We start from the raw sequence: 19280 nt of genomic DNA, 5'->3' as shown, positions 1-19280 counted from the left end.
GGTTTGGTCTCAAGATTCACCACTTTTCCACTCTATGTCATTATATTAAGAATATGCGCGTGTTAAGGTCCACCACTTGTCCAACCTATAAGGTTACATCTTAAAGGTTATTCTTTATTACCACTTGGAGTGACCATGATAGGTTTTACATGGGGGTTTGCTTCCAAGGTCCACCCCTTGTCTAAGCTAGGGTCCATTGAAACATGGAGAGAAGGATGCTCCACCATTTGTCCAAGGTAGGCTCCATTGAAACATGAGGAGAAGCAAGGTGCACCATGTCTCCAAGATGCTAGGCTCCATCGAAAAACATTAAACCCACGATATGTCGTAGATGAGGGGTGTACATTCAAGGTCCACCACTTGTCCAAGCTATTATTGCTAGTAGCCTGAGTGGTTTGGTCTCAAGATTCACCACTTTTATTAAGAATATGCGCGTGTTAAGGTCCACCACTTGTCCAACCTATAAGGCTACATCTTAAAGGTTATTCTTTATTACCACTTGGAGTGACCATGATAGGTTTTACATGGGGTTTGGTTCCAAGGTCCACCACTTGTCCAAGCTAACTCTATTGAAACATAGAGAGAAACAAAGGTCCACCACTTGTCCAAGCTAGGGTCCATTGAAACATGGAGAGAAGGATGCTCCACCATTTGTCCAAGATAGGCTCCATTGAAACATGACGAGAAGCAAGCTGCACCATGTCTCCAAGATGCTAGGCTCCATCGAAATACATTAAACCCACGATATTTCGTAGATGAGGGGTTTACATTCAAGGTCCACCACTTGTCCAAGCTATTATTGCTAGTAGCCTGAGTGGTTTGGTCTCAAGATTCACCACTTTTATTAAGAATATGTGGGTGTTAAGGTCCACCACTTGTCCAACCTATAAGGCTACATCTTAAAGGTTATTCTTTCTTACTACTTGGAGTGACCATGATAGGTTTTACATGGGGGTTTGGTTCCAAGGTCCACCACTTGTCCAAGCTAACTCTATTGAAACATAGAGAGAAGCAAAGGTCCACCCCTTGTCTAAGCTAGGGTCCATTGAAACATGGAGAGAAGGATGCTCCACCATTTGTCCAAGGTAGGCTCCATTGAAACATGAGGAGAAGCAAGGTGCACCATGTCTCCAAGATGCTAGGCTCCATCGAAAAACATTAAACCCACGATATGTCGTAGATGAGGGTTTACATTCAAGGTCCACCACTTGTCCAAGCTATTATTGCTAGTAGCCTGAGTGGTTTGGTCTCAAGATTCACCACTTTTACTCTATGTCATTATATTAAGAATATGCGCGTGTTAAGGTCCACCACTTGTCCAACCTATAAGGCTACATCTTAAAGGTTATTCTTTATTACCACTTGGAGTGACCATGATAGGTTTTACATGGGGGTTTGGTTCCAAGGTCCACCACTTGTCCAAGCTAACTCTATTGAAACATAGAGAGAAGCAAAGGTCCACCACTTGTCCAAGCTAGGGTCCATTGAAACATGGAGAGAAGGATGCTCCACCATTTGTCCAAGATAGGCTCCATTGAAACATGACGAGAAGCAAGCTGCACCATGTCTCCAAGATGCTAGGCTCCATCGAAATACATTAAACCCACGATATTTCGTAGATGAGGGGTTTACATTCAAGGTCCACCACTTGTCCAAGCTATTATTGCTAGTAGCCTGAGTGGTTTGGTCTCAAGATTCACCACTTTTATTAAGAATATGTGGGTGTTAAGGTCCACCACTTGTCCAACCTATAAGGCTACATCTTAAAGGTTATTCTTTCTTACTACTTGGAGTGACCATGATAGGTTTTACATGGGGGTTTGGTTCCAAGGTCCACCACTTGTCCAAGCTAACTCTATTGAAACATAGAGAGAAGCAAAGGTCCACCCCTTGTCTAAGCTAGGGTCCATTGAAACATGGAGAGAAGGATGCTCCACCGTTTGTCCAAGGTAGGCTCCATTGAAGCATGAGGAGAAGCAAGGTGCACCATGTCTCCAAGATGCTAGGCTCCATCGAAAAACATTAAACCCACGATATGTCGTAGATGAGGGGTTTACATTCAAGGTCCACCACTTGTCCAAGCTATTATTGCTAGTAGCCTGAGTGGTTTGGTCTCAAGATTCACCACTTTTATTAAGAATATGTGGGTGTTAAGGTCCACCACTTGTCCAACCTATAAGGCTACATCTTAAAGGTTATTCTTTCTTACTACTTGGAGTGACCATGATAGGTTTTACATGGGGGTTTGGTTCCAAGGTCCACCACTTGTCCAAGCTAACTCTATTGAAACATAGAGAGAAACAAAGGTCCACCACTTGTCCAAGCTAGGGTCCATTGAAACATGGAGAGAAGGATGCTCCACCATTTGTCCAAGATAGGATCCATTGAAACATGACGAGAAGCAAGCTGCACCATGTCTCCAAGATGCTAGGGTCCATCGAAATACATTAAACCCACGATATTCGTAGATGAGGGGTTTACATTCAAGGTCCACCACTTGTCCAAGCTATTATTGCTAGTAGCCTGAGTGGTTTGGTCTCAAGATTCACCACTTTTATTAAGAATATGTGGGTGTTAAGGTCCACCACTTGTCCAACCTATAAGGCTACATCTTAAAGGTTATTCTTTCTTACTACTTGGAGTGACCATGATAGGTTTTACATGGGGTTTGGTTCCAAGGTCCACCACTTGTCCAAGCTAACTCTATTGAAACATAGAGAGAAGCAAAGGTCCACCCCTTGTCTAAGCTAGGGTCCATTGAAACATGGAGAGAAGGATGCTCCACCATTTGTCCAAGGTAGGCTCCATTGAAACATGAGAATAGGCAAGGTGCACCATGTCTCCAAGATGCTAGGCTCCATCGAAAAAGACTTAACCCACGATATGTCGTAGATGAGGGGTTTACATTCAAGGTCCAACACTTGTCCAAGTTATTATTGGTAGTAGCCTGAGTGGTTTTGTCTCAAGATTCACCACATTTTCACTCTATGTCATTATATTAAGAATATGCGCGTGTTAAGGTCCACCACTTGTCCAACCTATAAGGCTACATCTTAAAGGTTATTCTTTATTACCACTTGGAGTGACCGTGATAGGTTTTACATTGGGGTTTGGTTCCAAGGTCCACCACTTGTCCAAGCTAACCCTATTGAAACATAGAGAGATACAAAGGTCCACCCCTTGTCCAAGCTAGGGTCCATTGAAACATGGAGAGAAGGATGCTCCACCATTTTTCCAAGATAGGCTCCATTGAAACATGACGAGAAGCAAGCTGCACCATGTCTCCAAGATGCTAGGCTCCATCGAAATACATTAAACCCACGATATTTCGTAGATGAGGGGTTTACATTCAAGGTCCACCACTTGTCCAAGCTATTATTGCTAGTAGCCTGAGTGGTTTGGTCTCAAGATTCACCACTTTTATTAAGAATATGTGGGTGTTAAGGTCCACCACTTGTCCAACCTATAAGGCTACATCTTAAAGGTTATTCTTTCTTACTACTTGGAGTGACCATGATAGGTTTTACATGGGGGTTTGGTTCCAAGGTCCACCACTTGTCCAAGCTAACTCTATTGAAACATAGAGAGAAGCAAAGGTCCACCCCTTGTCTAAGCTAGGGTCCATTGAAACATGGAGAGAAGGATGCTCCACCATTTGTCCAAGGTAGGCTCCATTGAAACATGAGGAGAAGCAAGGTGCACCATGTCTCCAAGATGCTAGGCTCCATCGAAAAACATTAAACCCACGATATTCGTAGATGAGGGTTTACATTCAAGGTCCACACTTGTCCAAGCTATTATTGCTAGTAGCCTGAGTGGTTTGGTCTCAAGATTCACCACTTTTCACTCTATGTCATTATATTAAGAATATGCGCGTGTTAAGGTCCACCACTTGTCCAACCTATAAGGCTACATCTTAAAGGTTATTCTTTCTTACCACTTGGAGTGACCATGATAGGTTTTACATGGGGGTTTGGTTCCAAGGTCCACCACTTGTCCAAGCTAACTCTATTGAAACATAGAGAGAAACAAAGGTCCACCACTTGTCCAAGCTAGGGTCCATTGAAACATGGAGAGAAGGATGCTCCACCATTTGTCCAAGATAGGCTCCATTGAAACATGACGAGAAGCAAGGCACCATGTCTCCAAGATGCTAGGCTCCATCGAAAAACATTAAACCCACGATATGTCGTAGATGAGGGGTTTACATTCAAGGTCCACCACTTGTCCAAGCTATTATTGCTAGTAGCCTGAGTGGTTTGGTCTCAAGATTCACCACTTTTATTAAGAATATGTGGGTGTTAAGGTCCACCACTTGTCCAACCTATAAGGCTACATCTTAAAGGTTATTCTTTCTTACTACTTGGAGTGACCATGATAGGTTTTACATGGGGGTTTGGTTCCAAGGTCCACCACTTGTCCAAGCTAACTCTATTGAAACATAGAGAGAAGCAAAGGTCCACCCCTTGTCTAAGCTAGGGTCCATTGAAACATGGAGAGAAGGATGCTCCACCATTTGTCCAAGGTAGGCTCCATTGAAACATGAGAAGAGCAAGGTGCACCATGTCTCCAAGATGCTAGGCTCCATCGAAAAACATTAAACCCACGATATGTCGTAGATGAGGGGTTTACATTCAAGGTCCACCACTTGTCCAAGCTATTATTGCTAGTAGCCTGAGTGGTTTGGTCTCAAGATTCACCACTTTTCACTCTATGTCATTATATTAGAATATGCCGTGTTAAGGTCCACCACTTGTCCAACCTATAAGGCTACATCTTAAAGGTTATTCTTTCTTACCACTTGGAGTGACCATGATAGGTTTTGGGTTTGGGGTTTGGTTCCAAGGTCCACCACTTGTCCAAGCTAACTCTATTGAAACATAGAGAGAACAAAGGTCCACCACTTGTCCAAGCTAGGGTCCATTGAAACATGGAGAGAAGGATGCTCCACCATTTGTCCAAGATAGGCTCCATTGAAACATGACGAGAAGCAAGCTGCACCATGTCTCCAAGATGCTAGGCTCCATCGAAATACATTAAACCCACGATATTCGTAGATGAGGGTTTACATTCAAGGTCCACCACTTGTCCAAGCTATTATTGCTAGTAGCCTGAGTGGTTTGGTCTCAAGATTCACCACTTTTATTATGAATAATGTGGGTGTTAAGGTCCACCACTTGTCCAACCTATAAGGCTACATCTTAAAGGTTATTCTTTCTTACCACTTGGAGTGACCATGATAGGTTTTACATGGGGGTTTGGTTCCAAGGTCCACCACTTGTCCAAGCTAACTCTATTGAAACATAGAGAGAAGCAAAGGTCCACCCTTGTCCAAGCTAGGGTCCATTGAAACATGGAGAGAAGGATGCTCCACCATTTGTCCAAGATAGGCTCCATTGAAACATGAGGAGAAGCAAGCTGCACCATGTCTCCAAGATGCTAGGCTCCATCGAAATACATTAAACCCACGATATTTCGTAGATGAGGGGTTTACATTCAAGGTCCACCACTTGTCCAAGCTATTATTGCTAGTAGCCTGAGTGGTTTGGTCTCAAGATTCACCACTTTTATTAAGAATATGTGGTGTTAAGGTCCACCACTTGTCCAACCTATAAGGCTACATCTTAAAGGTTATTCTTTCTTACTACTTGGAGTGACCATGATAGGTTTTACATGGGGGTTTGGTTCCAAGGTCCACCACTTGTCCAAGCTAACTCTATTGAAACATAGAGAGAAGCAAAGGTCCACCCTTGTCCAAGCTAGGGTCCATTGAAACATGGAGAGAAGGATGCTCCACCATTTGTCCAAGGTAGGCTCCATTGAAACATGAGGAGAAGCAAGGTGCACCATGTCTCCAAGATGCTAGGCTCCATCGAAAAACATTAAACCCACGATATGTCGTAGAAGAGGGGTTTACATTCAAGGTCCAACACTTGTCCAAGCTATTATTGCTAGTAGCCTGAGTGGTTTGGTCTCAAGATTCACCACTTTTATTAAGAATATGCGCGTGTTAAGGTCCACCACTTGTCCAAACTATAAGGCTACATCTTAAAGGTTATTCTTTATTACCACTTGGAGTGACCATGATAGGTTTTACATGGGGGTTTGGCTCCAAGGTCCACCACTTGTCCAAGCTTACTCTATTGAAACATAGAGAGAAACAAAGGTCCACATTTTGTCCAAGCTAGGGCCCATTGAAACATGGAGAGAAGGATGCTCCACCATTTGTCCAAGATAGGATCCAATGAAACATGACGAGAAGCAAGCTGCACCATGTCTCCAAGATGCTAGGGTCCATCGAAATACATTAAACCCACGATATTTCGTAGATGCGGGGTTTACATTCAAGGTCCACCACTTGTCCAAGCTATTATTGCTAGTAGCCTGAGTGGTTTGGTCTCAATATTCACCACTTTTATTAAGAATATGTGGGTGTTAAGGTCCACCACTTGTCCAACCTATAAGGCTACATCTTAAAGGTTATTCTTTCTTACTACTTGGAGTGACCATGATAGGTTTTACATGGGGGTTTGGTTCCAAGGTCCACCACTTGTCCAAGCTAACTCTATTGAAACATAGAGAGAAGCAAAGGTCCACCCCTTGTCTAAGCTAGGGTCCATTGAAACATGGAGAGAAGGATGCTCCACCATTTGTCCAAGGTAGGCTCCATTGAAACATGAGGAGAAGCAAGGTGCACCATGTCTCCAAGATGCTAGGCTCCATCGAAAAACATTAAACCCACGATATGTCGTAGATGAGGGGTTTACATTCAAGGTCCACCACTTGTCCAAGCTATTATTGCTAGTAGCCTGAGTGGTTTGGTCTCAAGATTCACCACTTTTCCACTCTATGTCATTATATTAAGAATATGCGCGTGTTAAGGTCCACCACTTGTCCAACCTATAAGGCTACATCTTAAAGGTTATTCTTTATTACCACTTGGAGTGACCATGATAGGTTTTACATGGGGGTTTGGTTCCAAGGTCCACCACTTGTCCAAGCTAACTCTATTGAAACATAGAGAGAAACAAAGGTCCACCACTTGTCCAAGCTAGGGTCCATTGAAACATGGAGAGAAGGATGCTCCACCATTTGTCCAAGATAGGCTCCATTGAAACATGACGAGAAGCAAGCTGCACCATGTCTCCAAGATGCTAGGCTCCATCGAAATACATTAAACCCACGATATTTCGTAGATGAGGGGTTTACATTCAAGGTCCACCACTTGTCCAAGCTATTATTGCTAGTAGCCTGAGTGGTTTGGTCTCAAGATTCACCACTTTTATTAAGAATATGTGGGTGTTAAGGTCCACCACTTGTCCAACCTATAAGGCTACATCTTAAAGGTTATTCTTTCTTACTACTTGGAGTGACCATGATAGGTTTTACATGGGGGTTTGGTTCCAAGGTCCACCACTTGTCCAAGCTAACTCTATTGAAACATAGAGAGAAGCAAAGGTCCACCCCTTGTCTAAGCTAGGGTCCATTGAAACATGGAGAGAAGGATGCTCCACCATTTGTCCAAGGTAGGCTCCATTGAAACATGAGGAGAAGCAAGGTGCACCATGTCTCCAAGATGCTAGGCTCCATCGAAAAACATTAAACCACGATATGTCGTAGATGAGGGGTTTACATTCAAGGTCCACCACTTGTCCAAGCTATTATTGCTAGTAGCCTGAGTGGTTTGGTCTCAAGATTCACCACTTTTATTAAGAATATTGTGGGTGTTAAGGTCCACCACTTGTCCAACCTATAAGGCTACATCTTAAAGGTTATTCTTTATTACCACTTGGAGTGACCATGATAGGTTTTACATGGCGGGTTTGGTTCCAAGGTCCACCACTTGTCCAAGCTAACTCTATTGAAACATAGAGAGAACAAAGGTCCACCACTTGTCCAAGCTAGGGTCCATTGAAACATGGAGAGAAGGATGCTCCACCATTTGTCCAAGGTAGGCTCCATTGAAACATGAGAGAAGCAAGGTGCACCCATGTCTCCAAGATGCTAGGCTCCATCGAAAAACATTAAACCCACGATATGTCGTAGATGAGGGGTTTACATTCAAGGTCCACCACTTGTCCAAGCTATTATTGCTAGTAGCCTGAGTGGTTTGGTCTCAAGATTCACCACTTTTATTAAGAATATGTGGGTGTTAAGGTCCACCACTTGTCCAACCTATAAGGCTACATCTTAAAGGTTATTCTTTCTTACCACTTGGAGTGACCATGATAGGTTTTACATGGGGGTTTGGTTCCAAGGTCCACCACTTGTCCAAGCTAACTCTATTGAAACATAGAGAGAAGCAAAGGTCCACCCCTTGTCCAAGCTAGGGTCCATTGAAACATGGAGAGAAGGATGCTCCACCATTTGTCCAAGGTAGGCTCCATTGAAACATGAGAAGAAGCAAGGTGCACCATGTCTCCAAGATGCTAGGCTCCATCGAAAAACATTAACCCACGATATGTCGTAGATGAGGGGTTTACATTCAAGGTCCAACACTTGTCCAAGCTATTATTGCTAGTAGCCTGAGTGGTTTGGTCTCAAGATTCACCACTTTTCCACTCTATGTCATTATATTAAGAATATGCGCGTGTTAAGGTCCACCACTTGTCCAACCTATAAGGCTACATCTTAAAGGTTATTCTTTATTACCACTTGGAGTGACCATGATAGGTTTTACATGGGGGTTTGGTTCCAAGGTCCACCACTTGTCCAAGCTAACTCTATTGAAACATAGAGAGAACAAAGGTCCACCCTTGTCCAAGCTAGGGTCCATTGAAACATGGAGAGAAGGATGCTCCACCATTTGTCCAAGATAGGCTCCATTGAAACATGACGAGAAGCAAGCTGCACCATGTCTCCAAGATGCTAGGCTCCATCGAAATACATTAAACCCACGATATTTCGTAGATGAGGGGTTTACATTCAAGGTCCACCACTTGTCCAAGCTATTATTGCTAGTAGCCTGAGTGGTTTGGTCTCAAGATTCACCACTTTTATTAAGAATATGTGGGTGTTAAGGTCCACCACTTGTCCAACCTATAAGGCTACATCTTAAAGGTTATTCTTTCTTACTACTTGGAGTGACCATGATAGGTTTTACATGGGGGTTTGGTTCCAAGGTCCACCACTTGTCCAAGCTAACTCTATTGAAACATAGAGAGAAGCAAAGGTCCACCCACTTGTCTAAGCTAGGGTCCATTGAAACATGGAGAGAAGGATGCTCCACCATTTGTCCAAGGTAGGCTCCATTGAAACATGAGGAGAAGCAAGGTGCACCATGTCTCCAAGATGCTAGGCTCCATCGAAAAACATTAAACCCACGATATGTCGTAGATGAGGGGTTTACATTCAAGGTCCACCACTTGTCCAAGCTATTATTGGTAGTAGCCTGAGTGGTTTGGTCTCAAGATTCACCACTTTTCCACTCTATGTCATTATATTAAGAATATGCGCGTGTTAAGGTCCACCACTTGTCCAACCTATAAGGCTACATCTTAAAGGTTATTCTTTATTACCACTTGGAGTGACCATGATAGGTTTTACATGGGGGTTTGGTTCCAAGGTCCACCACTTGTCCAAGCTAACTCTATTGAAACATAGAGAGAAACAAAGGTCCACCACTTGTCAAGCTAGGGTCCATTGAAACATGGAGAGAAGGATGCTCCACCATTTGTCCAAGATAGGCTCCATTGAAACATGACGAGAAGCAAGCTGCACCATGTCTCCAAGATGCTAGGCTCCATCGAAATACATTAAACCCACGATATGTCGTAGATGAGGGGTTTACATTCAAGGTCCACCACTTGTCCAAGCTATTATTGCTAGTAGCCTGAGTGGTTTGGTCTCAAGATTCACCACTTTTATTAAGAATATGTGGGTGTTAAGGTCCACCACTTGTCCAACCTATAAGGCTACATCTTAAAGGTTATTCTTTCTTACTACTTGGAGTGACCATGATAGGTTTTACATGGGGGTTTGGTTCCAAGGTCCACCACTTGTCCAAGCTAACTCTATTGAAACATAGAGAGAAGCAAAGGTCCACCCCTTGTCTAAGCTAGGGTCCATTGAAACATGGAGAGAAGGATGCTCCACCATTTGTCCAAGGTAGGCTCCATTGAAACATGAGAAGAAGCAAGGTGCACCATGTCTCCAAGATGCTAGGCTCCATCGAAAAACATTAAACCCACGATATGTCGTAGATGAGGGGTTTACATTCAAGGTCCAACACTTGTCCAAGCTATTATTGGTAGTAGCTGAGTGGTTTGGTCTCAAGATTCACCACTTTTCACTCTATGTCATTATATTAAGAATATGCGCGTGTTAAGGTCCACCACTTGTCCAACCTATAAGGCTACATCTTAAAGGTTATTCTTTATTACCACTTGGAGTGACCATGATAGTTTTACATGGGGGTTTGGTTCCAAGGTCCACCACTTGTCCAAGCTAACTCTATTGAAACATAGAGAGAAACAAAGGTCCACCCCTTGTCCAAGCTAGGGTCCATTGAAACATGGAGAGAAGGATGCTCCACCATTTGTCCAAGATAGGCTCCATTGAAACATGACGAGAAGCAAGCTGCACCATGTCTCCAAGATGCTAGGCTCCATCGAAATACATTAAACCCACGATATTTCGTAGATGAGGGGTTTACATTCAAGGTCCACCACTTGTCCAAGCTATTATTGCTAGTAGCCTGAGTGGTTTGGTCTCAAGATTCACCACTTTTATTAAGAATATGTGGGTGTTAAGGTCCACCACTTGTCCAACCTATAAGGCTACATCTTAAAGGTTATTCTTTCTTACTACTTGGAGTGACCATGATAGGTTTTACATGGGGGTTTGGTTCCAAGGTCCACCACTTGTCCAAGCTAACTCTATTGAAACATAGAGAGAGCAAAGGTCCACCCCTTGTCTAAGCTAGGGTCCATTGAAACATGGAGAGAAGGATGCTCCACCATTTGTCCAAGGTAGGCTCCATTGAAACATGAGAGAGAAGCAAGGTGCACCATGTCTCCAAGATGCTAGGCTCCATCGAAAACATTAAACCCACGATATGTCGTAGATGAGGGGTTTACATTCAAGGTCCACCACTTGTCCAAGCTATTATTGGTAGTAGCCTGAGTGGTTTGGTCTCAAGATTCACCACTTTTCCACTCTATGTCATTATATTAAGAATATGCGCGTGTTAAGGTCCACCACTTGTCCAACCTATAAGGCTACATCTTAAAGGTTATTCTTTATTACCACTTGGAGTGACCATGATAGGTTTTACATGGGGGTTTGGTTCCAAGGTCCACCACTTGTCCAAGCTAACTCTATTGAAACATAGAGAGAAGCAAAGGTCCACCCTTGTCCAAGCTAGGGTCCATTGAAACATGGAGAGAAGGATGCTCCACCATTTGTCCAAGATAGGCTCCATTGAAACATGACGAGAAGCAAGCTGCACCATGTCTCCAAGATGCTAGGCTCCATCGAAATACATTAAACCCACGATATTTCGTAGATGAGGGGTTTACATTCAAGGTCCACCACTTGTCCAAGCTATTATTGCTAGTAGCCTGAGTGGTTTGGTCTCAAGATTCACCACTTTTATTAAGAATATGTGGGTGTTAAGGTCCACCACTTGTCCAACCTATAAGGCTACATCTTAAAGGTTATTCTTTCTTACTACTTGGAGTGACCATGATAGGTTTTACATGGGGGTTTGGTTCCAAGGTCCACCACTTGTCCAAGCTAACTCTATTGAAACATAGAGAGAAGCAAAGGTCCACCCCTTGTCTAAGCTAGGGTCCATTGAAACATGGAGAGAAGGATGCTCCACCATTTGTCCAAGGTAGGCTCCATTGAAACATGAGGAGAAGCAAGGTGCACCATGTCTCCAAGATGCTAGGCTCCATCGAAAACATTAAACCCACGATATGTCGTAGATGAGGGGTTTACATTCAAGGTCCAACACTTGTCCAAGCTATTATTGGTAGTAGCCTGAGTGGTTTGGTCTCAAGATTCACCACTTTTCCACTCTATGTCATTATATTAATATATGCGCGTGTTAAGGTCCACCACTTGTCCAACCTATAAGGCTACATCTTAAAGGTTATTCTTTATTACCACTTGGAGTGACCATGATAGGTTTTACATGGGGGTTTGGTTCCAAGGTCCACCACTTGTCCAAGCTAACTCTATTGAAACATAGAGAGAAACAAAGGTCCACCCTTGTCCAAGCTAGGGTCCATTGAAACATGGAGAGAAGGATGCTCCACCATTTGTCCAAGATAGGCTCCATTGAAACATGACGAGAAGCAAGCTGCACCATGTCTCCAAGATGCTAGGCTCCATCGAAATACATTAAACCCACGATATTTCGTAGATGAGGGGTTTACATTCAAGGTCCACCACTTGTCCAAGCTATTATTGCTAGTAGCCTGAGTGGTTTGGTCTCAAGATTCACCACTTTTATTAAGAATATGTGGGTGTTAAGGTCCACCACTTGTCCAACCTATAAGGCTACATCTTAAAGGTTATTCTTTCTTACTACTTGGAGTGACCATGATAGGTTTTACATGGGGGTTTGGTTCCAAGGTCCACCACTTGTCCAAGCTAACTCTATTGAAACATAGAGAGAAGCAAAGGTCCACCCTTGTCTAAGCTAGGGTCCATTGAAACATGGAGAGAAGGATGCTCCACCATTTGTCCAAGGTAGGCTCCATTGAAACATGAGAAGAAGCAAGGTGCACCATGTCTCCAAGATGCTAGGCTCCATCGAAAAACATTAAACCCACGATATGTCGTAGATGAGGGGTTTACATTCAAGGTCCACCACTTGTCCAAGCTATTATTGCTAGTAGCCTGAGTGGTTTGGTCTCAAGATTCACCACTTTTATTAAGAATATGTGGGTGTTAAGGTCCACCACTTGTCCAACCTATAAGGCTACATCTTAAAGGTTATTCTTTCTTACTACTTGGAGTGACCATGATAGGTTTTACATGGGGGTTTGGTTCCAAGGTCCACCACTTGTCCAAGCTAACTCTATTGAAACATAGAGAGAAGCAAAGGTCCACCCTTGTCTAAGCTAGGGTCCATTGAAACATGGAGAGAAGGATGCTCCACCATTTGTCCAAGGTAGGCTCCATTGAAACATGAGGAGAAGCAAGGTGCACCATGTCTCCAAGATGCTAGGCTCCATCGAAAACATTAAACCCACGATATGTCGTAGATGAGGGGTTTACATTCAAGGTCCAACACTTGTCCAAGCTATTATTGGTAGTAGCCTGAGTGGTTTGGTCTCAAGATTCACCACTTTTCCACTCTATGTCATTATATTAAGAATATGCGCGTGTTAAGGTCCACCACTTGTCCAACCTATAAGGCTACATCTTAAAGGTTATTCTTTATTACCACTTGGAGTGACCATGATAGGTTTTACATGGGGGTTTGGTTCCAAGGTCCACCACTTGTCCAAGCTAACTCTATTGAAACATAGAGAGAAACAAAGGTCCACCACTTGTCCAAGCTAGGGTCCATTGAAACATGGAGAGAAGGATGCTCCACCATTTGTCCAAGATAGGCTCCATTGAAACATGACGAGAAGCAAGCTGCACCATGTCTCCAAGATGCTAGGCTCCATCGAAATACATTAAACCCACGATATTTCGTAGATGAGGGGTTTACATTCAAGGTCCACCACTTGTCCAAGCTATTATTGCTAGTAGCCTGAGTGGTTTGGTCTCAAGATTCACCACTTTTATTAAGAATATGTGGGTGTTAAGGTCCACCACTTGTCCAACCTATAAGGCTACATCTTAAAGGTTATTCTTTCTTACTACTTGGAGTGACCATGATAGGTTTTACATGGGGGTTTGGTTCCAAGGTCCACCACTTGTCCAAGCTAACTCTATTGAAACATAGAGAGAAGCAAAGGTCCACCCCTTGTCTAAGCTAGGGTCCATTGAAACATGGAGAGAAGGATGCTCCACCATTTGTCCAAGGTAGGCTCCATTGAAACATGAGGAGAAGCAAGGTGCACCATGTCTCCAAGATGCTAGGCTCCATCGAAAACATTAAACCCACGATATGTCGTAGATGAGGGGTTTACATTCAAGGTCCACCACTTGTCCAAGCTATTATTGGTAGTAGCCTGAGTGGTTTGGTCTCAAGATTCACCACTTTTCCACTCTATGTCATTATATTAAGAATATGCGCGTGTTAAGGTCCACCACTTGTCCAACCTATAAGGCTACATCTTAAAGGTTATTCTTTATTACCACTTGGAGTGACCATGATAGGTTTTACATGGGGGTTTGGTTCCAAGGTCCACCACTTGTCCAAGCTAACTCTATTGAAACATAGAGAGAAGCAAAGGTCCACCCCTTGTCTAAGCTAGGGTCCATTGAAACATGGAGAGAAGGATGCTCCACCATTTGTCCAGGTAGGCTCCATTGAAACATGAGGAGAAGCAAGGTGCACCATGTCTCCAAGATGCTAGGCTCCATCGAAAAACATTAAACCCACGATATGTCGTAGATGAGGGGTTTACATTCAAGGTCCAACACTTGTCCAAGCTATTATTGCTAGTAGCCTGAGTGGTTTGGTCTCAAGATTCACCACTTTTATTAAGAATATGCGGTGTTAAGGTCCACCACTTGTCCAACCTATAAGGCTACATCTTAAAGGTTATTCTTTATTACCACTTGGAGTGACCATGATAGGTTTTACATGGGGGTTTGGTTCCAAGGTCCACCACTTGTCCAAGCTAACTCTATTGAAACATAGAGAGAAACAAAGGTCCACCACTTGTCCAAGCTAGGGTCCATTGAAACATGGAGAGAAGGATGCTCCACCATTTGTCCAAGATAGGCTCCATTGAAACATGACGAGAAGCAAGCTGCACCATGTCTCCAAGATGCTAGGCTCCATCGAAAACATTAAACCCACGATATTTCGTAGATGAGGGGTTTACATTCAAGGTCCACCACTTGTCCAAGCTATTATTGCTAGTAGCGTGAGTGGTTTGGTCTCAAGATTCACCACTTTTATTAAGAATATGTGGGTGTTAAGGTCCACCACTTGTCCAACCTATAAGGCTACATCTTAAAGGTTATTCTTTATTAGTACTTGGAGTGACCATGATAGGTTTTACATGGGGGTTTGGTTCCAAGGTCCACCACTTGTCCAAGCTAACTCTATTGAAAGATAGAGAGAAACAAAGGTCCACCACTTGTCCAAGCTAGGGTCCATTGAAACATGGAGAGTAGGATGCTCCACCATTTGTCCTAGATAGGCTCCATTGAAACATGACGAGAAGCAAGCTGCACCATGTCTCCAAGATCGTAGGCTCCATCGAAATACATTAAACCCACGATATTGTCGTAGATGAGGGGTTTACATTCAAGGTCCACCACTTGTCCAAGCTATTATTGCTAGTAGCCTGAGTGGTTTGGTCTCAAGATTCACCACTTTTATTAAGAATATGTGGGTGTTAAGGTCCACCACTTGTCCAACCTATAAGGCTACATCTTAAAGGTTATTCTTTCTTACTACTTGGAGTGACCATGATAGGTTTTACATGGGGGTTTGGTTCCAAGGTCCACCACTTGTCCAAGCTAACTCTATTGAAACATAGAGAGAAGCAAAGGTCCACCCCTTGTCTAAGCTAGGGTCCATTGAAACATGGAGAGAAGGATGCTCCACCATTTGTCCAAGGTAGGCTCCATTGAAACATGAGGAGAAGCAAGGTGCACCATGTCTCCAAGATGCTAGGCTCCATCAAAAAAATTAAAACCCACGATATGTCGTAGATGAGGGGTTTACATTCAAGGTCCAACACTTGTCCAAGCTATTATTGTAGTAGCCTGAGTGGTTTGGTCTCAAGATTCACCACTTTTCACTCTATGTCATTATATTAAGAATATGCGCGTGTTAAGGTCCACCACTTGTCCAACCTATAAGGCTACATCTTAAAGGTTATTCTTTATTACCACTTGGAGTGACCATGATAGGTTTTACATGGGGGTTTGGTTCCAAGGTCCACCACTTGTCCAAGCTAACTCTATTGAAACATAGAGAGAAACAAAGGTCCACCCTTGTCAAGCTAGGGTCCATTGAAACATGGAGAGAAGGATGCTCCACCATTTGTCCAAGATAGGCTCCATTGAAACATGACGAGAAGCAAGCTGCACCATGTCTCCAAGATGCTAGGCTCCATCGAAATACATTAAACCCACGATATTTCGTAGATGAGGGGTTTACATTCAAGGTCCACCACTTGTCCAAGCTATTATTGCTAGTAGCCTGAGTGGTTTGGTCTCAAGATTCACCACTTTTATTAAGAATATGTGGGTGTTAAGGTCCACCACTTGTCCAACCTATAAGGCTACATCTTAAAGGTTATTCTTTCTTACTACTTGGAGTGACCATGATAGGTTTTACATGGGGGTTTGGTTCCAAGGTCCACCACTTGTCCAAGCTAACTCTATTGAAACATAGAGAGAAGCAAAGGTCCACCCCTTGTCTAAGCTAGGGTCCATTGAAACATGGAGAGAAGGATGCTCCACCATTTGTCCAAGGTAGGCTCCATTGAAACATGAAGAAGAAGCAAGGTGCACCATGTCTCCAAGATGCTAGGCTCCATCGAAAATACATTAACCCACGATATGTCGTAGATGAGGGGTTTACATTCAAGGTCCAACACTTGTCCAAGCTATTATTGGTAGTAGCCTGAGTGGTTTGGTCTCAAGATTCACCACTTTTCCACTCTATGTCATTATATTAAGAATATGCGCGTGTTAAGGTCCACCACTTGTCCAACCTATAAGGCTACATCTTAAAGGTTATTCTTTATTACCACTTGGAGTGACCATGATAGGTTTTACATGGGGGTTTGGTTCCAAGGTCCACCACTTGTCCAAGCTAACTGTATTGAAACATAGAGAGAAGCAAAGGTCCACCCCTTGTCCAAGCTAGGGTCCATTGAAACATGGAGAGAAGGATGCTCCACCATTTGTCCAAGATAGGCTCCATTGAAACATGACGAGAAGCAAGCTGCACCATGTCTCCAAGATGCTAGGCTCCATCGAAATACATTAAACCCACGATATTTCGTAGATGAGGGGTTTACATTCAAGGTCCACCACTTGTCCAAGCTATTATTGCTAGTAGCCTGAGTGGTTTGGTCTCAAGATTCACCACTTTTATTAAGAATATGTGGGTGTTAAGGTCCACCACTTGTCCAACCTATAAGGCTACATCTTAAAGGTTATTCTTTCTTACTACTTGGAGTGACCATGATAGGTTTTACATGGGGGTTTGGTTCCAAGGTCCACCACTTGTCCAAGCTAACTCTATTGAAACATAGAGAGAAGCAAAGGTCCACCCTTGTCCAAGCTAGGGTCCATTGAAACATGGAGAGAAGGATGCTCCACCATTTGTCCAAGGTAGGCTCCATTGAAACATGACGAGAAGCAAGCTGCACCATGTCTCCAAGATGCTAGGCTCCATCGAAAAACATTAAACCCACGATATTTCATAGATGAGGGGTTTACATTCAAGGTCCACCACTTGTCCAAGCTATTATTGCTAGTAGCCTGAGTGGTTTGGTCTCAAGATTCACCACTTTTCCACTCTATGTGATTATATTAAGAATATGCGCGTGTTAAGGTCCACCACTTGTCGAACCTATAAGGCTACATCTTAAAGGTTATTCTTTATTACCACTTGGAGTGACCATGATAGGTTTTACATGGGGGTTTGGTTTCAAGGTCCACCACTTGTCCAAGCTAACTCTATTGAAACATAGAGAGAAACGAAGGTCCACCACTTGTCCAAGCTAGGGTCCATTGAAACATGGAGAGTAGGATGCTCCACCATTTGTCCAAGATAGGCTCCATTGAAACATGACGAGAAGCAAGCTGCACCATGTCTCCAAGATCCTAGGCTCCATCGAAATATATTAAACCCACCATATGTCGTAGATAAGGGGTTTACATTCAAGGTCCAACACTTGTCCAAGATATTATTGCTAGTAGCCTGAGTGGTTTGGTCTCAAGATTCACCACTTTTATTAAGAATATGTGGGTGTTAAGGTCCACCACTTGTCCAACCTATAAGGCTACATATTAAAGGTTATTCTTTCTTACTACTTGGAGTGACCATGATAGGTTTTACATGGGGGTTTGGTTCCAAGGTCCACCACTTGTCCAAGCTAACTCTATTGAAACATACAGAGAAGCAAAGGTCCACCCCTTGTCTAAGCTAGTGTCCATTGAAACATGGAGAGAAGGATGCTCCACCATTAGTCCAAGGTAGGCTCCATTGAAACATGAGGACAAGCAAGGTGCACCATGTCTCCAAGATGCTAGGCTCCATCGAAAAACATTAAACCACGATATGTCGTAGATGAGGGGTTTACATTCAAGGTCCAACACTTGTCCAAGCTATTATTGGTAGTAGCCTGAGTGGTTTGGTCTCAAGATTCACCACTTTTCCACTCTATGTCATTATATTAAGAATATGCGGTGTTAAGGTCCACCACTTGTCCAACCTATAAGGCTACATCTTAAAGGTTATTCTTTATTACCACTTGGAGTGACCATGATAGGTTTTACATGGGGGTTTGGTTCCAAGGTCCACCACTTGTCCAAGCTAACTCTATTGAAACATAGAGAGAAGCAAAGGTCCACCCTTGTCCAAGCTAGGGTCCATTGAAACATGGAGAGAAGGATGCTCCACCATTTGTCCAAGATAGGCTCCATTGAAACATGACGAGAAGCAAGCTGCACCATGTCTCCAAGATGCTAGGCTCCATCGAAATACATTAAACCCACGATATTTCGTAGATGAGGGGTTTACATTCAAGGTCCACCACTTGTCCAAGCTATTATTGCTAGTAGCCTGAGTGGTTTGGTCTCAAGATTCACCACTTTTATAAGAATATGTGGGTGTTAAGGTCCACCACTTGTCCAACCTATAAGGCTACATCTTAAAGGTTATTCTTTCTTACTACTTGGAGTGACCATGATAGGTTTTACATGGGGGTTTGGTTCCAAGGTCCACCACTTGTCCAAGCTAACTCTATTGAAACATAGAGAGAAGCAAAGGTCCACCCCTTGTCTAAGCTAGGGTCCATTGAAACATGGAGAGAAGGATGCTCCACCATTTGTCCAAGGTAGGCTCCATTGAAACATGAGGAGAAGCAAGGTGCACCATGTCTCCAAGATGCTAGGCTCCATCGAAAAACATTAAACCCACGATATGTCGTAGATTAGGGGTTTACATTCAAGGT

This window comes from Adiantum capillus-veneris, chromosome 1 (assembly GCF_014529385.1).
Source record: "Adiantum capillus-veneris isolate H3 chromosome 1, ASM1452938v2, whole genome shotgun sequence".
Classification (NCBI taxonomy): domain Eukaryota; kingdom Viridiplantae; phylum Streptophyta; class Polypodiopsida; order Polypodiales; family Pteridaceae; genus Adiantum; species Adiantum capillus-veneris.
This window is presented reverse-complemented; position numbering follows the sequence as displayed.